This window comes from Oryctolagus cuniculus, chromosome 10 (genome assembly GCF_964237555.1).
Source record: "Oryctolagus cuniculus chromosome 10, mOryCun1.1, whole genome shotgun sequence".
Taxonomy (NCBI): domain Eukaryota; kingdom Metazoa; phylum Chordata; class Mammalia; order Lagomorpha; family Leporidae; genus Oryctolagus; species Oryctolagus cuniculus.
In genome coordinates this window covers 123,588,566-123,608,009 of record NC_091441.1, presented here as the reverse complement: position 1 = coordinate 123,608,009, position 19,444 = coordinate 123,588,566, and the positions used below count along the sequence as shown (strand labels likewise).

Sequence of the window (19,444 nt, the reverse complement as noted above, 5' to 3'; positions counted from 1 at the left end):
TTGTTTGTGGTTTTTAGATTCCTTTATTTACTTGAAAGGGACAGAGCGAAAGAGAGGGGAGAGGGAGAGGGAGAGGAGGGGGCTGATCTGTCAGCCACTGGTTCACTCTCCAGTGCACGGTGGCTGGGTCCAGATCTGGCTGAAGCCAGGAGGCCTGAACTCCACCCGGGTCTTCTGCGTGGGTGGCAGGGGCCACGGTACTCGTGCCGTCTTCTGCATCGGCAGGGACCTGGATCAGAAGCAGAGCAGCCAAGACTGAAACCGCTGCCTGTGCAGGTGCCGTCACGGCAAGCAGGGGCTTACCCCGCGGTGCCACAGTGCCCCCAACACAAGTTACACATCAGGAATAATAATTCTAACTTCTATGTTTATGCATCTACCCCGCTATAACTACAGATGCACTTAACAAAAATCAAGCAAACGTATGAGTGCCATTGCAGTAAAGAAGACACGAGCGGACTGGAGCGATCGATAAAGCATTCAGTCCCTAATGAGAAACACGTTGCTCCCAGGCAGAGTCTGCTCAGGACGTAAGGAGTCAGTCGCAGGGCCTTTCCCACACTAGAGGACAGCCAGAGAGCTGCCTGCAGGCGCCTGTTTAAGGAGCTGTCCGTCAGAACTGTCTTATGAATGGAGGTTTTATAACCCTCCTTTAATTCTTCCAGAAATCAACCCGAACGACTCCCGGAGTCTTTCTCACTAGGGTCTGTCCCGCGAGTTCACAGGGTTGATGTGAGTTTTTTCACCAGTTTTCAGCAAAGTCATCAGATCTGAACAGCTGTGCTGGAATGCTGCCCCTCTGCAGCCCTCAGGCTTCTGGAAGGCTCCGCCCTGTTTCCAGTGCCCGTTTAGAAGGAAACCCAAGTTTTCGTCTTACGAGACATGGGCTGCAGTTGGGGCACCTTTGAAGCCCAGGAGGTGGCTTGGCAGCTGTCTCCTTTCCTAGGGCCACAGGACCCAGGCGGGTCAGATGCCGGTGTTGGTGGGAGTGCAGGTGCACGGCACTCCAGGCCTGCCTGGATGCCACGTGGCAGCTGGCACAGCCGGGACCCAAACTGGGGCTGACTGGCTGCAAGGGCTGAGGGCACAGCATCTCCCCAAGGAGCACCTGCCCTGTGCCTGAGGCTCCGTCAGCTCAGCCCCCCTCACCACACTTTCCGCAGGGGCAGTGGGGGACTCGCCGATGCTCTGGCTACGGCTGACAGCAGGAGTGAGGAAGGGCCCTGGGGAGGACGCCGCCAAACACTCCCAGCACACATGTCCCTGCCGCCCTCGCCTGGACGTCCGCCCCTCTCCTGGGCACATAGGGTGTCACCTCAGTCCTCGTGGCCCATGGCCTCGTCTACACAGAGCCTTGCCTGCCCTGGATCTGAACCCATTTCCCTTCCTCAGCCGCCATGTGAAGTTCTCTCGGGACCCCTGTGCCCCTAGGCAGCCACTGGCAGTGGCCCCAGGGCCCTGCTGTCCCCGCGCTGAGGCAGCTTCCTCCTGTTCCCCCCCGCCGGGCCTCCGTGCCAGCACAAAGCCAGCCCCAGAAGTGCTGGACGCATGCTGGTCCCACAGCCTAGACCTAGAACGGCCACCGCCACTCATGGGCGCTGACCCCTGCCTCCCTAGGTGCAGTCGTGGGAGGACTCCTGCTCACTGCCCCCCCCCCCCCCAAGGACACGCCCAGGGACTGCTCCTCTGTTCTGGGACTTCGAGGTTGTCTGCTTCTGCAACCATCATGATTCTTGATGGTGAGGAGCAATTAGAAAATAAAGAAAAGCTGTTAATAATCTCGCCCAAACCAGGGACAACCATTACTAACACTGCTCTGTTCTTTCTCATGCAAATTAGACGCACAGACACAAAGATATGTGTTATCGTTGACAACTCATTCACTTTACAAAAATAACATAATAAATATTTTAAAGCGAGTTTCTCATGTTAACAAGGAAGGAAATTGTTAAAGATAATCTAGTGTGGGGAATAAAGGCTTAGGGTTCTCGGGGTTTGGAGGGTCATGTTCTGTGTTGTAAAATCCAGGTCTCCTGATTAGGAAGTGTCTGGGTCTCCAGACTGAGGAGTAGGATGGCCCACTCCCCGGAGGGAGCCCAGCAGTGGGCGAGGGGTGCACGGGAAACCCCAGGGGGGCCACCCCAGCCCTCTGGGTGCTGGCCCAGCCCAGGCGGGAGGGAGGCCCTCATGGTGCTTCCTGAACAAGGAATCCCTGCTGAGCGGGAGGGTGGCCAGGGCAGCCCCGAGAGGCCCCTATGCTGGCTTTCTGCGTCTCCTTCCTCTGAGCTGCGTGTGTGTGCTCTGGCCCAGCTGACAGGGCGAGTCCTCGTCCCACTCTCCCAGCACTCATGGCCCCTCCCAGCGCCGATTGTTTTCCATGCTCCCAGCGGGGTGGCAGCAGGGCTGGGTCCTCGCACCCTCTCCTCCCGAGCCAGGTGCGGAGCGGAGCGCCTGTACTCTCTGTTCGCCAGAAGCTGAGTCTGCGCAGGCGCTGTGGCGGGCACTCCTCCCTGGTGTGGACAGCGCTGGCCGCTCGCGCGCGTCTGCTCACTCCAGAGGCGGTGGAGGTAGGTGAAGGGCTGCCTGCAGAGATCCGGGCTCACCGCACTCTGCCGGGTGAACCCGACATGATCTGCGTGACAGTGTTACCTGAAGCTGGGCGAATAATTTGTTACCTGGAGTAGAATTTTCACTCACAGAGAAAGGAAGGCCTGGAAGCAAATCCAGAGAACCGTGGTGCCGACACGTCAGAGCATCTCGATAACTGTGCTCGTGCTTTTAGGTGCTTGCATTGTTGACTCTGCCAAAATTATTTTGAATAGTTGGCTGTCCTTGGATTTCTCCAGACAGTGACAGTAATTATCTGTTGTGTGTTCCTTTACTCATCTGGCCACTGCATCCTCCGAGTAGATACTGGGAGGTTGACTCTGGTAGGACTGGGTTATGTGTGTAAGCGTGGAGACACCGTGGCGCTACCACAGGGCCGTGCCACGTTACGCTTGAGCAGCGGCCTCACACCTGGCTCATTGTCCACTGGGATTCGGTCTGCACAGGCAGAGGCGCGTGACTGCTGCTTTTGCTTGCATTCCTGTGTTCTTGATAGAATCCCACCTCTCTCCTCTGCTCACTGGAAGTCCCAGATGCGTTCACGAATCTCCTGTACTCAGTAGTTGCCTAGTTTTCTGTTTAAGATTTTATACTCATTTCAGAAATTACGCTTTAAACATATTAATACTTCTCTACCATAAATTATGCAAAATGTTTCTATTTTTATTCTAAATCTGCTAGTGGTATTTTTGTCATACAGAAATCTTCAGCATGTAAATTGTTTTTTTTTTTAATTTCAATTCAACTCTCGTTTCCTTTATTATTTGTATTTTCTGTCACAACAGATGTCTTTTATCAGTCCCAGGATAGTGAAAGTATTTGTGCAATTTCATGGATTAGGTCAAAGCTTTTGTTTCACCTAAACTTAAATGTGTGTACTTATTCATTTCAAAGGCAGAGGGGCTGATCTGCCACCCACTGGTTAAATCCCCAGATGCCCACAATGGCCATGCATGTGTCAGACTCAAGCCAGGAGCCCCTCACTCAATCCAGATCTCCCCTGTGGGTGGCAGGGACCTGAACACTTGGCCCATCCCCTACTGCCTCTCAGGGTGTCATTAGCAGGGGCTGGAAAATGGAACCTCAAAGCCAGGCGCTCTGGTGTGGGATGCCGGTGTCCATGCGACGTGTCCGCTGCTGCTCCAAGCACTTCTCCCACCATTATGTACCTGGTGAGTCTGCGGGCGTCCACCAGGCCCCCTCCCACACAGGGAGACTCTCAGCTCCATTTAGTGTGGACACAGCCCCTGCCCACGTGACACCACGTGGCTCCTTGGTGGCAGTGGGGTGGAGTGAGGGACTTACTCCCCTGGCCTGCCAGGCAGGAAGCCACCCACTTTCTGTAAACTCAGGGCCAAACTTTGACAAGGGCAGCACTGCCTTGGTCTCAGTGTTTTCCCGTGAAGAGTTCCGATTGATCGGGGCTTGCAAAGGCAGCTGGCCTACTGCAGACCGGGAGGGTTGGGCCGGGCGAGCCGTTCCCCCCTCTGCAGGCTCCTGTGCTGTTTGCCACAAGTGTGCCCTCAGCGTCTCCTCTGTCAGCCTCGTCACTAACCTGTCCCCCGCACTTTGGCACAGCGTTGGGGGCGGTTGGGATGTCGTGCACAGTGGAGCCAGCTTTGGCCGCACAGCTCGTAGATTCTGACACAATTTAATCTTCTGGGGGAAGGGAGGGAGCAGTGGTGACTGCGGATGACTGGTTTGTGGCGGCAGTGAGGCAGTTTTGCCCTTTGTGGAGGATGACTGAGACCCCGTGAGCTACTGGGTGCCGCATCCCTGTGTCTGCGGGGTTCTCAGGGCCGCTGCCCTTTGTCACTGGCCGAGTAAGGATTGTCGGGTTTCTGCAGAACGTGTCAAAGCTTTGCAATAAAAATGAGGATTCCACGGAACAGAAACTAATGACGTCACCAGTTTATATGCCTTTCGCTGTCGTATCGCAGGTAAATCTGGCTTCCCAGGGTTGCAAAGCCGGGGGTGCCGTGGCTCTGCTGGTGTGGGGTTTATGTGCACGTAAACGGGACATGTGCTGACAGATGCCTTTGAAGAAAGAGTGGGCCAAGCAGCCTAATCTCAAAGGAAAGACATTCTGTTTGTGTCTGGAGGCCACCCCTGAGAAGCGTCGGGCTCTCCCACTCTTCCCCCTGCCAGGCCCCGTGCCCAGCAGCCCTGCTGCCCAGGCTCAGCGCCTAGCACACGTCGGGGCCTGTGCGGGAGCATCCCTTTGGTTTCTCTCGTGGGCGTGCCCCAGCCAGCAGGCAGCCTGATGGGGCTGTGGGGCTGCGGGAGTGTGCTGACAGGCAGGCTCCTGTGGGAGGGGCTGGGAGGAGCGTGTGGGAGATGCTGCCCAGGGCCTCCCTGGGAAGGGCACAGGCAGCAGCGTGGCGTGGTTCTGTGCCGACAGGGTTAGTGTACCGAGGCAGGGGCTGCGGTGGTTCCTGGGTTCAGGTTGCCGAGCCTGGGAGCAGACTGCAGCGAGGATGGCAGCCAGCACTCCCCGGGCTTCCACAGAGGTCGGCTTCATCTCCTGTGCCGCGTCGGTCAGCACACCTGCAAGGTGCGTGCCCTCGTGAGCCCACTTTGCAGATTGGTAAATGAGCCGACAGAGAGCACGCGCCCCGCGAGGGAGCGCTCGCCCGCCTTCGTGCCAGCCACCTCTGCCTCACGGTTCTCCAGCTGCCAGCAGCAATTTAAATTCCGTGGAAACTGGCTGTGGAAGGGGGCTCCTACGTGTGAGTATTTTCTTTTAGTTTTGATACATGAAGTGCCGCATCGTGTGTTCCGGGTTATGGTCACAGGATGCTAGATTGCTGTTGACCGTCTGTGGTTAGTTGAAGTGGTCACGTAGAGAAGGTTCATCCTGGCTGCGCTTGTAGGCAGCACAGAAAACCTGGTGCAAGACACGGGAAGTCGCATGGGAGGAGGCGGGACCGCGGGGCGCAGTGCGCTGGCCTCTGTCCTGGCTGCAGGCTCTGAGATGCTCGGCTTTGGCCAGGTTCCCTCAGAGCCTTGATGATATTGCGTGTGAATTTCGAGAAGCACTGGCTCTACATATTTACATTAAAAAGTATTTTATGTGTCTGCTGAGTTACTACATGGCGAGTTGCTTGTGCAGGTGTGTTAGTGAGTGATAATCATATGTGCTGGGTCACAGAACACGCGTGTGTAATTAGATAAAGGTGAATATCTACCTGTACACACACACAGGACACGAAGTGCTGAAAGGTCACCTTTGATTTCCTGTAATCTTCTTGAATTGGGACACGGCACGTGTGCGTACTTCTTGGGTACACTGGGACGCTTCAGTGCGTGTGCACACCGTGGAATGACCGGGTCAGGTCATCGGGCATGTTCAACGTCTCCCTGACCCCAGCTGTCCTAAATACAGGGCTGTGGGCCCCACAGGACCCTGCTGTGCTGTAGGGTGCGGTTATTCCCGCCGCACCCGCTGTCCTTCCTCTCTCCAACCTGGGGCCTGGGTCCAGCGTTGTGCGTGCGGCCCCTTTCGATCCTGTGTGTGTGCCCCTGTGGCACTGGAGTCACCTTTTCCTTCGGTGGCAGAGACCCTGCACACAGGTGCTCTGAAAGGCTTAGACTCGGCAGCCAGCGTTTAGAGGAGGTCTCAGATCCTGCGGCCCGTGGAGTTCGTGGGGTCATCTGACCAGTCCTCCGTCTTCCGGGGGAGGTGTCCTCAGGCCCGTGCAGGTGCAGCCCTGTCTGCTGCCTTCACAGACGCAGTTTGGTGACAGTGGGGGCCATTTGTGGTTAGAAAGAGAAGCTCCCAGCTTTCAAGCGACGTGGTGAGCTTCGGAAAGGCGGAACATCAGAGACGCATGGCTTCGGTGAAGCCGTTGCCTTGTGTGCCTGTGGCTTTCAGATGGGGCTTCGACTCCGAATGTCAGAGGCTCCCGGCGTATGGTGTGCAGCCCGGCAGCTGCAGGCTGTATGGTGTGCAGCCCGGCAGCTGCAGGCCGAGGAGTGCATCCGTGTTGAGCACCGTGGAGACCCAGAGGTGGGCTCAGGGGATCGTGGTGAATTTCTTTGCCTGTCTTGGACGTTTTCACAGTGCTAACCACAACTACACCATTCCCTTGATCATTGGTGCTTCAGGTAAGAATTCACAGAAAGACAGAAATTGATGTGTTTCTGTGGCGAACGTTCTCTGCTTTATGCAGAATGATTGAGGAAATTGACTTTCAGACTTAGTGCGGGGTTTCAGAAGACTCCGTTTGCACCATGGGAAAACGTATTAGATTGACACTGATTGCCGCAGAAGACGGGTCAGTGTTGTCGTTTAGCCTGTCGCTGCGTGTTCGGCTGCTGGAGCAGGGCGGGGGACCGTGGAGCTGCCCGGTCACACGGGTGAGGCTCGCCGTGCATGTCTGTGGCTCACGCCTTCTCTCAGCTGTGCTCAGAGGCAGATCTCCTGGCAGAGCTGTGGGCTATGTGTTGCGTCTGGGCTGCACCTCAGGAAGTGTGCAAGCAGCTGGGGGCAGACCCCCAGGGGAGGGGCAAGTGGTGCAGGGGGTCCTCGCTGCAGCTGGCGACCCACGAGGGCACCTTGGGTGACCCCGGCGTCCGGGAGCCGCCCTCTCCCCACGTCCCAGGTGGAGGTGCTCACTGGCCTGCTGTGGTCTCAGAGGGCACAGCCCTGAGGGGCCTCAGGCAGGACCCCGGGTGCTGGGTGTAGCCAGGCCTTCCCCAGTGGATGTGGGCACTGACTGCCGCGGTCACGGTGCAAGGAACCCGCCCGCCTTTGTCCCACGGCTGGCGGGGAAAGCTCTGAGCTGCCGGTGGGAAAACGCAAGGTGCCCGTGCGGGCTCAGCGGCTGTCTGTGTCTCGTGGTTTCTCTGTGTCTCGTGGTTTCTCTGTGTCTCGTGGTTTCTCTGCATCCTGGGCCTCAGTTTCTCTTTCCTTTTCTTTTCGAATGTTTGTCTATTTTATTTCAAAGCTAGAGTGAGTGGTAGGAGAGAGCTAGAGCTACAGCAAGAGTGAGACAGAGAGAGCGAGAGAGAGGAAAAGGGGAGGCGCGTGAGGCACCGACAGCTCTTCCATCTTGGGTTCACTCCCAAAAGACCTCCAACAGCCAAGGCTTGGCGAGGCTGAAGCCAGGAGCCAGCAGCTCCACCTGGGTCTCCCACGTGGGTGGCAAGGCCCAAGCACTTGAACCGTCATCAGTTGCCTCGCAGGCACATTAGCAGGAAGCTGGATCCTAAGCGGAAGAGGTATAGCTGGAACCCAGGCCGTCCAGTGTAGGGTGCAGGTGTCCCAGCTTAACCCGCAGTAGCACCCCCACACGGGCTCTAGACTTGCCGAGTGAATACGTGGGTTGAGTTGGTACCGGCTGGCCGGGCCGCACTTACTCTACCCCTAAGGTAAATGAAGTGCGGAGCTGAGGGGCCCGACGCTGCAGAAGACTGTCACTGCTGTCCTCCATGAGGGCCTGGCTGCCACGTGGGAGCCTCAGAGTCCGTCTGCGCATTCTGCAGCAGGTGCCCTTGTTAGCCTCCTCTCCACAGTGGGGAGCACTGAGCAGAAGCAGACGCACCAGCCTGCCCTAAATGGAACCGAGAGCAGGGCCAGGCTAGCATTTGCACTTGCGTCATCTGGCCCTACACCTGTGCCTTTGATAATTCAACTTCTCACAGCCTCAGCAGGCCATCTGTGTAACGTCTGCATGCCTGTCTGGAGTGCGTCTGTTTATCTTAAGAACACTAATGTTGTAGTCATGCATCTGGCATCTGGGTCTGTCCCGGGCTATGAAACCTATGGGACTGCACAGTCCTCTGCCTGTCTGTCACCACGGCTGAACTGGAAAAGTGAAGGTGTGAAGTGCAGGTGCAGGACCACCTGGAGGGGTGCAGGTGTGAGGAGCAGGTGCAGGACCACCTGGAGGGGTGCAGGTGCAGGGCTATCCTTGAGGTGGTGTAGGTGTAAGGAGCAGGTGCAGGACTACCTGGGGGGTGCAGGTGTAGGGCTGTCCTTGAGGTGGTGTAGGTATGATGAGGAGCAGGTGCAGGACCACCTGGAGGGTGGGGACAGATTCTCCAAGGGAGAAGCACTCAAAGGGAAAATGGCGCTGGGTGGAAAGCAGAGAACGTCAGCCCTGGACGTGAAGATCAGATCTGATACCCACAAAGTGAGGAACAGCTGGCTTTGCTTCTGAGACGTGGGAAGACAGAAGCCGAGCAGTGTCCCAGGTCCTCGGCAGGGCGCAGGGAGGAGGCTCCAGGCCTGTGAGTGGGAGGGGCTCAGGCACCGGCAGGTGGTCGGGGCAGCAGAGGCTGATGGAGAGGCGAATGGGGGAGGAGAAGCCCTGCACTCAGAGGAGGGGGGAGGGCTTCCAGGAATGACACCCACCCACCTGCCTTTTAGGATGTTGGGCTAGCATTTCCCTAAGTCAGTAAGCCTGACACAGGCACAGAGTATGGTGACACCTCGGGGTGCTCCATGTGCCCTGGTCTGCGTGTGGGTGTGTGTCTGTGTAGGCAGAACATCGGGCCGAGTCCCACGTTCGCACTGACACGAGGATGCAGGTGCCTGGAGAAGTAAGGATTTCGAGGAGTCAGGGCGCCTGTCGGCTGACGTGGAAACACTTTGTGCAGTTCTGTGTGGTGTGTGTGGCATGTAGATGGTGTGGAGTTTGAAGTGTGAGCTAAGGAGTCACACTCCCCTTTCCACTCCAGTCCTGACACAGAGACCCTGTGGCTTTCCTCCCTGGACCCGGTTCCTCCTCTGTTCACAAACGTGGCAGTGGTACCCACGTTACTGGGTGGTGGCAGGGAATCACTGAGAGTGTTGGGGGGTTGCCTGGTCCAGGTTCTCGTCTTTGTGGCTGGAGGGAACTTGTGAATGAGACAGAAAGGTCAGGAGGGAGACAAGAGTGACTTGCATGGGAAGCCAAAGCACACACTCAGGAAGGAGTGTGGCCGTGCTCAGCGAGCTCAGAGGCCATTGCTGCCTGTGGTCTGGAGGCACGGGGTGGCAGGTCGGGGCCGAGCCTCACTGAATATTCACAGGGGCCAGAGTTTGGGGCGGGAATTGAGTACAGCCCCTTCCCTTGCCCTCTTTGGCAGATCGAGCAAGTGTAATGGCATCAGGGAGTGTCAGCCGTGCTAGTTTGATTGTAATGACACTGTAATTAGGGGAAGGTCATCACAGGGGCACAGTGGCAGTTGTGTTGACGTTGTTGGATATTGTCGGATTTGAGCAGCAGAACCGCGGAAGTGGAAGTTCTCTGTGCCCAGAAGGGAGGGTTTGGAATGTTGCGTGTGGCCTTGCTGCCGGGCCCTTTGTGTCTCGGGCATGGTGTGGTGGGGACTTCCGGAGGCTGGGTTGTAGAGCTGATTGCAGTGTCCTGGGTGACAACCTCTGCTGCCCCAGCTGCGCCTGCTGTTCTCTGGTGCTAGGGCTGTGTCCCTTAGGGCTGTTTCCCTTAGGGCTGTGTCCCTTAGGGCTGTGTCCCTTAGGGCATCCCCGCGCTGAGCTGCAGCCATTCCCGGAGGCTCCAGAGCTGCCTGGAGGAGAGCCAGCATCAGTCACGCTTCCGGGCAGTCCTCAGAGTCAGTGGACCTGTTCTTTCCATCCACGGGCGTGCTTAGCACTGGAAGGCGGATCTGGAACCTGCAAGTATTGACTCCCCTGCCTTTTTTTTTTTCTTTGACAAAGTTAGTGAGAGAGCGACAGAGAGAAAGGTCTTCCTTCCGTTGGTTCACCCCCTAAAATGGCCATTACGGCTGGCGCGCTGCGCCGATCTGAAGGCAGGAGCCAGGTGCTTCCTCCTGGTCTCCCATGGGGTGCAGGGCCCAAGGACCTGGGCCATCCTCCACTGCACTCCCGGGCCACAGCAGAGAGCTTGACTGGAAGACGAGCAACCAGGACAGAATCTGGTGCCCTGACCGGGACTAGAACCCAGTGTGCCAATGTCGCAGGCGGAGGATTAGCCAAGTGAGCCACGGCGCCGGCCGACTTCCCTGCCTTTGTGTGGCTGGAAAGCTGTAGCCACGGCGCCAAGCACAGTCTGTTGAACCGAAGTGCTTGGTGTGAGTACCTGCAGCTCTGCAGCATGGGTAGCATCCGCTGTGGCACATCCTGCCTTTTAACCCCTGTTCGTGACCCTACGGCCATCAGCGAGCCCTTCCACGTCGGGGTTTCCAAGGGCCATCTTGCACCTCGGCTCTCCTGGAGAAGGCCTGCTCTGCGGTCTCTACACAGAGTGGGTGCCCTCAGATGGCAGACGAGCAGGTGCACTGAGCACTGGCCATCCTTTGAGAGTTAGCTCTGGGAAGTCCGCTCGGAGAGCCTGGTCTCGACTTGGTGTCCTCATGTTGGCCACTGCTGTGCGTTCCTGGCTGGAGCCCCTTGCTGTTGGTGTGGAGCCTGAACCTCAGGAAAGCTGCCTGAAGAAAGTTGTGGGTTCCTCCACCAGAAGTGTGGAGGAGCAGTGCTCCCAGCCACCCAGGCCTCCCCAGAGCAGCCGAGTCAGTGTTAGACGCAGGCCGCGTGCGGGCCAAGGTCACCCAGGCTGCCGCTTGCCTTCTGCACACGGGCCGGGTGCAGGGCTCGTCTCAGTGAGCAAGCTGCTGCAGGGGCCTTGGCAGCAGAGCCTTGCTGATCCGAACGGCCTTGTGCTGCTCCCTGTTCCTTCCTCTGGGTCAGCCTCGGGCCCCTGTGGGGCCTCCAGATCCTGCCTAAATCTGCCATTATCAGGTATATCCTTAACTGCCTCCATTCATTGAAGTGAGAATTCAGGATTTTCTGCACTAAGGACACAGCCCAGGGAGCCTACTGGGCTTTCATCCGGGCAAACTATTTCCTTGTTCCCCGCATCCCTAAAATTCGGAACCTGAGTTGTTTTCCTTCTAGTTCTCCTAGAGGGACTGCAGATCAGACTGTCAGCTTTGCACTGTAAAATGGCTCCCAGGTTTGACTGGAGCTTCCTAAGGCCCTTGGCAAGGGTGTTGCAACAAACAGGGTCCTTGAGGAAGGGCTGTGCAGGTGAGCTGTTGAGTCCCAGCAGGGACTCTGGATGGAAGGGCGTGCAGAAGGAGGTGTCTTTGGGGCCGGGACTGAGAGGATGTGCCGCCTCCAGGGCTCTGGGCATCAGTCGTGCAGTGATCCGATGCAGTGTGTGAGGGAGACAAGAGCCTCACTATAGCCAAGGGCACTGACGTGGAAGCGAGACCCCTGATTGTGAAATTCACCCGTCGGAAGTTGGAGCCTCCACCCGGCTCTGGTTGCGAGGGATACTGGTGTTGATGAGGAGTTTCTGTCTCGTTTTTTGGAAGGGCTGTGACTGGAGCAGCAAGTGCAGCCTTCTCTGTGCCCTAACCCGCATATAGGATTTCAGCAGGGGCGTCAGGCAAGGTGGGATTTCTCAGGACTCAAGAGCATCACCACGAAAGACTCAGATTCAGGAGTGATTAACCTGAGCACAGTACCCAAGAGGCCGAGCAGTCCTCTGCCGAGTGAAAGGGCGGGGCCTCTGGCATCACCGAAAGCTGGTGGGAGATGAGGATGTGTCCTCTGGCACGCCACAGGCAGTTGTCAGCAGTGGACCTCGCCACCGATTCCCATGGTGACGCAGCTCTGAGGACAGGGGTCCCACGTGGGAATTTAGAACAGATTAAATGACTCGTGTCCATTAGAAAGTCGCTATCTCATTTCTGGTGTGCGGAGTCACCCGGGCTCCAGGAGCCATGTCAGTCACATGGGTTGTGGGAGTCCCCGAGTTCCCTGGCACTGTCAGTTTTTGGAGAAGGACACAAGGAGCTGAGCACAGTCCATTCCCTGTGCCCCCGGTGTTTACAACGGGGCAGGGTCCAGGCGGGCTTTGCAGGCAGCGATGGCCTTGCACTGACATCCTGGCATCTCACACCTGCAGCATTCTCTCCTGGGTGTTGGCCCTGGTTAGGTGCCCCCCGGGTAGGTCCCAGGGTGCTGCTTAGAGCAGCTGCTGCCCTGGGGACGTGTCGCCTGCTCTGTAGTTTCCCACACTGGCGCCCCCTGTCCTCTTCAGCCCTTTCTCCATGAATAAACACCCTGAAGGCTGGCTGATGGGAGTTTGGGGCAGCGTTGCCAGTTTCTGGTTTCTGGACTTGCTCTGAATGTCTGGGGCTGACCGGTGAAGTGGGTACAGAGCAAGACCTGTGCTTCCGGAGCAATGGGCCTGTGTTAGTATCTCTTTAAGGCCTCTGCCAGCCATTCCTGGAACAAGGCTGAATTCTCCTCCTCGTGCTCTGTTAGCTCCCTGACTGGGTCATCCTTTTCCGACGTGCGACACAGTGTGTTTTTCTTTTCATCCCAGCCGTAGACGGGCAACCATGTGCCTCAGCACCTTAAACCCTGTGCTGTCTCTGGCATCCAGTTAGGGTTTGTTTCTGGGACTGTGGTTCCCACAACATGTTTGTTCAGCCACCAGGGCGGCAGGTTCACTGGTGTCCTCTGGAGTGCAGCAAGGGGACGGGGCAGTGTGCAGTTTCCTGCAGGTGCAGTCAGAGGCCGGAGTCAGGGCCTGAGTCTCCTCCATGTTTGGTAGCGTTCTCTGGAAACCTCCCAACTCCTGTTTGCATGATGTGAATTGGTCCTAGAGAAGAGCCACGAGCTGTGGTTGCCCCGGTGTCGCCGCTAGCCATGTCCCTGAGAAGACAAAGCTTCCTTGTACCCCGTGGTGGCAGGTCCCTGTGCTGCTTACTCTGGTGGGCTGTCCTCTAGTAGAGGGGTGAGCAGGCCAGGTGGTAGGATAGGGGCTGTGGACTAATAGGAGGCAAAAGAGAACTGGGGCCTGAGGGAGGGGGAGGCCTGGGATACGCCGAGCTCAGGGTGCTTGAGTCCTGAGTGGTGGAAGGACACAGTATGTACGTGGATTCCCCTGCACCTAGTGTTTCTGGGAGGGGGGTGGGCCCAGTGGGGTGTGGCAACCTCAGAGGGTCGAGTTTTGCAAGAGTGCCATGAAGGCACGGATGTAGGGGACTCCTGGCCTTTTGCTGCTGTTACCGCCGAGGTCAGGTTGGAGAATGGTGTTACAGTGGCGGGTCCTGCTGGGCAGCAGTCTCGCCGTTCTCCAGCTCACAATGGGCCACTCTTGTCTAGGACGTCAGTCTGAGGGCGTCCCAGTGCGTCCCTGGGTGAAAGCCTCTTCGTGAGCTGTGGCGGGAAGGAGCAGGCTGTGGCTCTGTGACAGCCTTGTTTTGTGTCTGTGGTCCTGAGGCTCTGTGTGGGGGAGAGGGCCAGGTCTTTGTTCCACACTCTGGACAGCCCTGGAGGGCCCTGTGGACCGATGCAGATGTGGCGTCCCAGATGTCGAACACAGTCCATGGTGCCCACGCGTCCTCAAGCCGCTGCATTTTCCCAGGCACCCGCAGCCCTGGGGACATTGAAGTGGGGGGGGATCTGGCAGTCGCAGGAGGTGTGCGGCCTCAGCTGCCGTGACTCAGCCCTGGCCTGGCTGGTTCTTCAGGCCCAGCCAGCAGTGACCCAGTGTGGCTGAACCCGTCCTGAGCATCCTCGGATGCAGGGGGGGAGGGGCCCTTCTTTGGAAGGACGTGGGGAGCTTCCACAGAGTGTCTTGTGAGGTACCTGTCAGTCCTGTTTGGCACCGCCCCTGGGGGGTGGCAACACTGTAACAAACGGTGAAGCAAGCTGGACCTCGGTGTCTTGTAAGTGTTGCGACCACAGGCCCAGGGGTTTTCCACAGAGGCCCTGAGGATGCTTGGGTCAGGGGGTGGCAGCGTTTGCTCCCTTTGCTGGGTGGTCATTCCCAGCTGTGCTGAGGTCTGCCACCAGCATGCACTTTCTCCTGGTGGACTTTTCCCAGCCCCACCTCTCAAGGGCCCCAGGTAGCCGCCTCCTTCCTCTGAGCCTGGGAGACTTGGTGTTGCCCGCGTGGCTTCCTTGCTTTCGTTGGGCTGAGATTCCACCATGCACGGGCGAGCAGTGAATTCTCGTTCTGCTCCCACTGCCCCGTGCTGCCCGGCCCTGACATTCAGCCCTTCCTGGCGGCCCTGCCCCTCCTGCGCACCTAGCTGCTCTAGGAGAGAGCTCAGGGCCCCGTGAGCCTCCCAGGCCTGCTCTACTGGCCATTCCCAGGCGCCTCCTGCTGGCCCTTGGAGCAGAGCCTCTGTGTGACTGCAGTTTTGCTTCTGCTTCTGCCGAATGCTTCCTCCAGAACCAGCAGTAAAACCACAGGACCCTGTGAGCCGTGGCCCTCAGAAAGGCTTAATGAGAGCGACCACAACGGCCAGAGCCTATAACAGCCAGCAGCACAGCAGGACCCGCGCCTCTGGCACAGGCGCAGCCTGGGCAGGTCACCTCTGAGGCCTGTGGAAGTATCTCCAAATATCACAGGGTTTGAGACCATCACAGGGAGTGAGCTCACACAGAGCCGTTTTTCTCTTAAGCAAAAATGAATAGGACAAAAATAGCAACCCGGGGGTGTCTCTGGCCTCTTCCTGTAGAAGAAAAAATCTAGAATTTTCGAAGCAATGAAAACCCACACTGGATGCTCATGTGGCTACGTGGTTCATTTAACCTCATCTCAGAAACTCCTGGCTTAGCCGCGTTTCTAGCCAGTGGATCTTCATACTCACGGGTGCGGGCGTCTCTCTCACGTGAGGAAAGGGTTAAACAGTGTGCAGCCTGTGTCACTCACTGACACGGACAAACTAGGGGCGTTCTGCGACGACTGGACTTGATGCTGAGCAGGCCTCGTGTGCCTGACGAGACAGGTTGATTTCCTTTCACGTCAGCCCACCGAAACAGCGTCGCGCCCTGCACATCCCAGAGCGATTGTGTCCCAAGGGCCTGCTGCTGGGTGGAGTTGCGCACAGAGTGGATTACCGGTCCCTGGTCTCATCACGGTGTGCTGTGATCAACACTGAGACATGATTGTTGTTCCTGGGAATGTGGCATTGTGAGAACTCAGTCCAGAGCTGGCTAATTCCATGGAATCATTCAATTTCTCATTATTTCTATGTGACAGTGATTTTTTTTTAACAGTTAACGAGTAATGACAATCTAATGAGACCTTTCAAAAATGATGGTAAGGAAAAAACCTTAACCTCGTCACCCGTTCCTGTGACTAGATAGAAACAGAGAGTTCCGTAGGCCGGCTTTCCCATTTCAGATACAGTCAGGCTGGTGTCTGTTAGTGGTCACGTTTAACTGGATGCAAAGGCATGAGGAACTCCCGGCAAGGAGCCAACACATGTAGGCTGATTCCATTTTTCCACAACCAAAGAAGAAAGAGAATTTGTTAGAAACACTCTGAGACACAGGCCAGGCATACCAGGTGCCAGTCGAAGCTCACAACTGCCAATCAGGTGCAGGGTGAGGGATGCGCATTATGGCGCATGAGTATAAGCCACCTCTGTGACTCGGACATCCATCTGGGAGCTGATCAGAACGCCGACTGCAGTCTCTCCTCTCTCCCCTCTCCCCCCCTCCTCCCCCCCTCCTCTCCCCCTCTCCTCCTCCCCCCCTCCCCCTCTCCCCTTCTCCCCCTCTCCCCTTCTCCTCCTCTCCCCCTCCGCCTCTTTCCCCTCCCTCTCCCCACCCCGTAACTCTGCGTTTCAAGTGAATAAGTACATATTTGTAAAAAGTAAAGAATATGTGAGTTGCTAAATTTAGAGCTAGTGAATGTACTTCATTAACCTCTTCTACTTCTCACTGATAGACAGTGAGCATTATTTGGGAAATGCTGTACTTAGGGGAGTCACAGATTGTGGTTATTTCAGATGGAATTATCTCCCTGCAAAGATGTTGTGAGACCTACGCTGCTGTAGTTAACTTGCCTTGTGGGTCAGTGTGTCTGAATTTTCTATCAGAGAAAAATAAAACAGTTTGCCCTGACCACCCGGAGTGCCACAGGCAGGGTCCTCACCGCTCTATCCCAGGCCGCGCGGCCCAGGGACTTCACATCCCCATAGCCCATCTGCTGCCACCGTGTGTGCTGCCTGTTTGCGCAGAGTCGCACCTGCCCGTCCCCAGCGCTGCAGGTGCCGCGTGCTCACTCAGCAGCAGCAGCGGCTGTGCATCGCTTCCCAGCCCGGCTCTCTTCCTCCTCCTCTTCCTCCTTGCGCCAGGCCTGCCCTGCAGCCCCAGCACGCTCTGGCTCTACCAGGACCTTAGTCTCACTCCTCCCCCGTCTGCCAGTGGAGGGCCCTCCCCGTCACAACCACGCCTGTTCTCCCTGGGCACTGGGGCCGCGCAGCCTCATGCCCTGCCCACCTGCTCCTCGGCTCTCACCACTTCTTCCCCAAGCTCTGCAGCTTCAGTCTCTGTCTGTGGACTGATGGACGCCGTACACTCAGCCCACAGCCCGTGAGGTGCTTCCTGGATAACACAAGAGGTCCCCAACAGGATTCCTGAGTTCTCCTGAATGATGCTAATAATTTACTCCGGTTAGACCACAGGACTGTTAAATAACATCACCCCCACACATACCCCTCCCCCGATACCACCCCCCCATACACACACACACACACCTCGCACATACACTCCCCTGCATACACGCACACAACTCACCCATACACTCCCCTACACACCTGTACCCATAAAGCCACACACACACATACACACACACACAGATACACACATAAACCCCATACACCCCCCACATACATACACACCCGCAAACATACACACCTCATATACCCCCTACATACATACACACACACACCTTACACATACACTCTCCACACACATACACACACCTGTCACATATAAACCCCCCACATACATACACACATACCCCTCATGCATCCCCCTACATATACACATATACCTCATACATACACTTTCCCCACACATGTACACACCCCTCACATACACACACCCTCACACATACACACATTACACACCCATCACAAACATACACCTCACACATACACTCCCCCTATACATACACATTACATACCCCTCACACACACACATACCCACATACATACACATAACTCCCCCACATATACACACACATACACCCCCACATGCAAATGCGCACACATACACACATACCTCAAACATACACCCCACCACATATACATCCCCACACACCCTCACCTATACCCTCTGCACATGTACACACATACACACATCCCACACACATACACACATACACATACATACATACCTCATACATACACCCCACCACATATACATCCCCACACACCCTCACCTATACCCTCTGCACAGGTACACACATACACATATCCCACACACATACACACATACACATACATACATACCTCATACATACACCCCACCACATATACACCCCTCATGTCCCCCCCACAGACACACACATACCCTTACCTGTGCACCCCACACACATACACACCTCACACATATACCCACACACACCCATACCCACACCCCCCCACACACCCCCACACACACACCCTACCCCCCACCTAAAATCTATAACATTTTGAAAGATGCACGAGTGTAGGGAGAGGTTCGTTGATCTCCTCTTCCGCATCTCACATCCACTCCTCTAAGATAACCAATGAAAATATTTGAAGACTCCATCTGTAATTTTCTGTTCCAACCTAACAAGAAGCTGCTATTCAGATTTTGGCCGTTTTCCCCCTAATGGAATAATGTAGAATTTTTACTGATGTTTTCTCAGCAGGATGACATTAGGAACTGGGCAGGTCAGTTCATTTAGATCTAGCGCATCCCCGTCTGATCCTTGGTGGCGCTCGGGGCGTTAGCATCCCCGGTGACCCTTGGTGGCGCTCGGGGCGTTCCCATCCCTGGTGATTCTGGGTGGCGCTCGGGGCGTTTGCATCCCCATCTGTCATTCGGTCGTTGGCTTGGACATGCCATTGCTCAGGTCCACTTTCCCTCGGTGCTTTACACAGTGCACCTGCGCTCTGAAAGCCCGCGTGCCTGCTCTCCGTGGTTGTCAGTGAACCTGGGCCAGGGTGCATCAGCCACACAGCCGCGGCTTCTCCACACGGGGCGCTCTGGTCCTGCCTTTGACTGGGCGCCCTTTACTCCAACCATCAGCTGTGTTCTCTGTTTTCCTCCTGGGATGTCTCCTGTGACGAGGTCACCTGAGATTAATGCCTGCAGTGGGACAGAAGTTTGTGTCTCTCTCACTTCGAGATGTGTGTTCCGGATACGCTGTGGCTCTGCTGCACACACTCCTGCCAGTATCCAGGCTCTTTGGAGACCAACCAATGGCTGCCAAGGTCTCCCTCATCACTGCCTCCTGGGTGTTGCTGGAGGGCTGGGAGGGGGCTGTGCTCGTCTCATCTGTCCCCCAGGTTTGGCTGCCGGATATGGGGGACGTGTCTGCTGGTCAGCAAGGGAGATGGTCAGAGTCTGTGGCCATGCAAGGGACGTGTGGAAGAGTGGGCGGGCACGTGGCAGGCTCCGTCTCGGGACGCTGACCACAGCGCGTAGATGACCTGCTTGTTCTAACCCCTCGTCGAGTTCTCCTGTAAGGGCAGGTGCATGCCTTTCTTGTTCTTTTTGCTCTCGCAAGCATTCCAGACTTGTGGTAGACACCCAGCCCACTGAGTGAATGACTGGCTGAATGAGTGGGAGGGTTTTACAGGTAAAGAAACTAAGAAATGAAGCAGCATCCCCATCCCAGAGGCTGGGCGACCGTTCTCCAGGAACGCGGGGAGATCTGTGCTTCCCGTGGGTGTTCCAGCGAGACAGTAAGCTGTCTCGACTCTGACTGTAGCCTTCTGATGCAGGCCATCACAGTATTCCGCATAAGGTCTTACAGGGGCTTTGTGAAGGGGCGCATCAGGAGAGAGCAGATGTCCTGCCTCATCAGTTCTGTCTCCAGCCCTCCCTCTCACTGCAGACCCCTCCTCGTGCCCACGG

The 19,444-nt window shown here is 56.5% G+C and overlaps 1 protein-coding gene across 17 annotated transcripts in view; it reads left to right on the top strand.

Moving 5' to 3' along the window:
- CNTN6 (contactin 6) overlaps positions 1 to 19,444 on the top strand; it is a 470,116-nt gene that overhangs the window by 366,585 nt on the left and 84,087 nt on the right. Inside the window, exon 1 of one of the 17 annotated variants that reach the window (XM_017350190.3) lies at positions 4,331 to 5,336. The exons of 15 other annotated variants lie outside the window; for them this stretch is intronic. The gene's annotated coding sequence lies outside the window, so the exon portion shown is untranslated. Of the gene's footprint in view, positions 1 to 4,330; positions 5,337 to 19,444 lie in introns of those variants that run through there. One more of the 17 variants, XM_051831875.2, reaches the window with a different exon arrangement.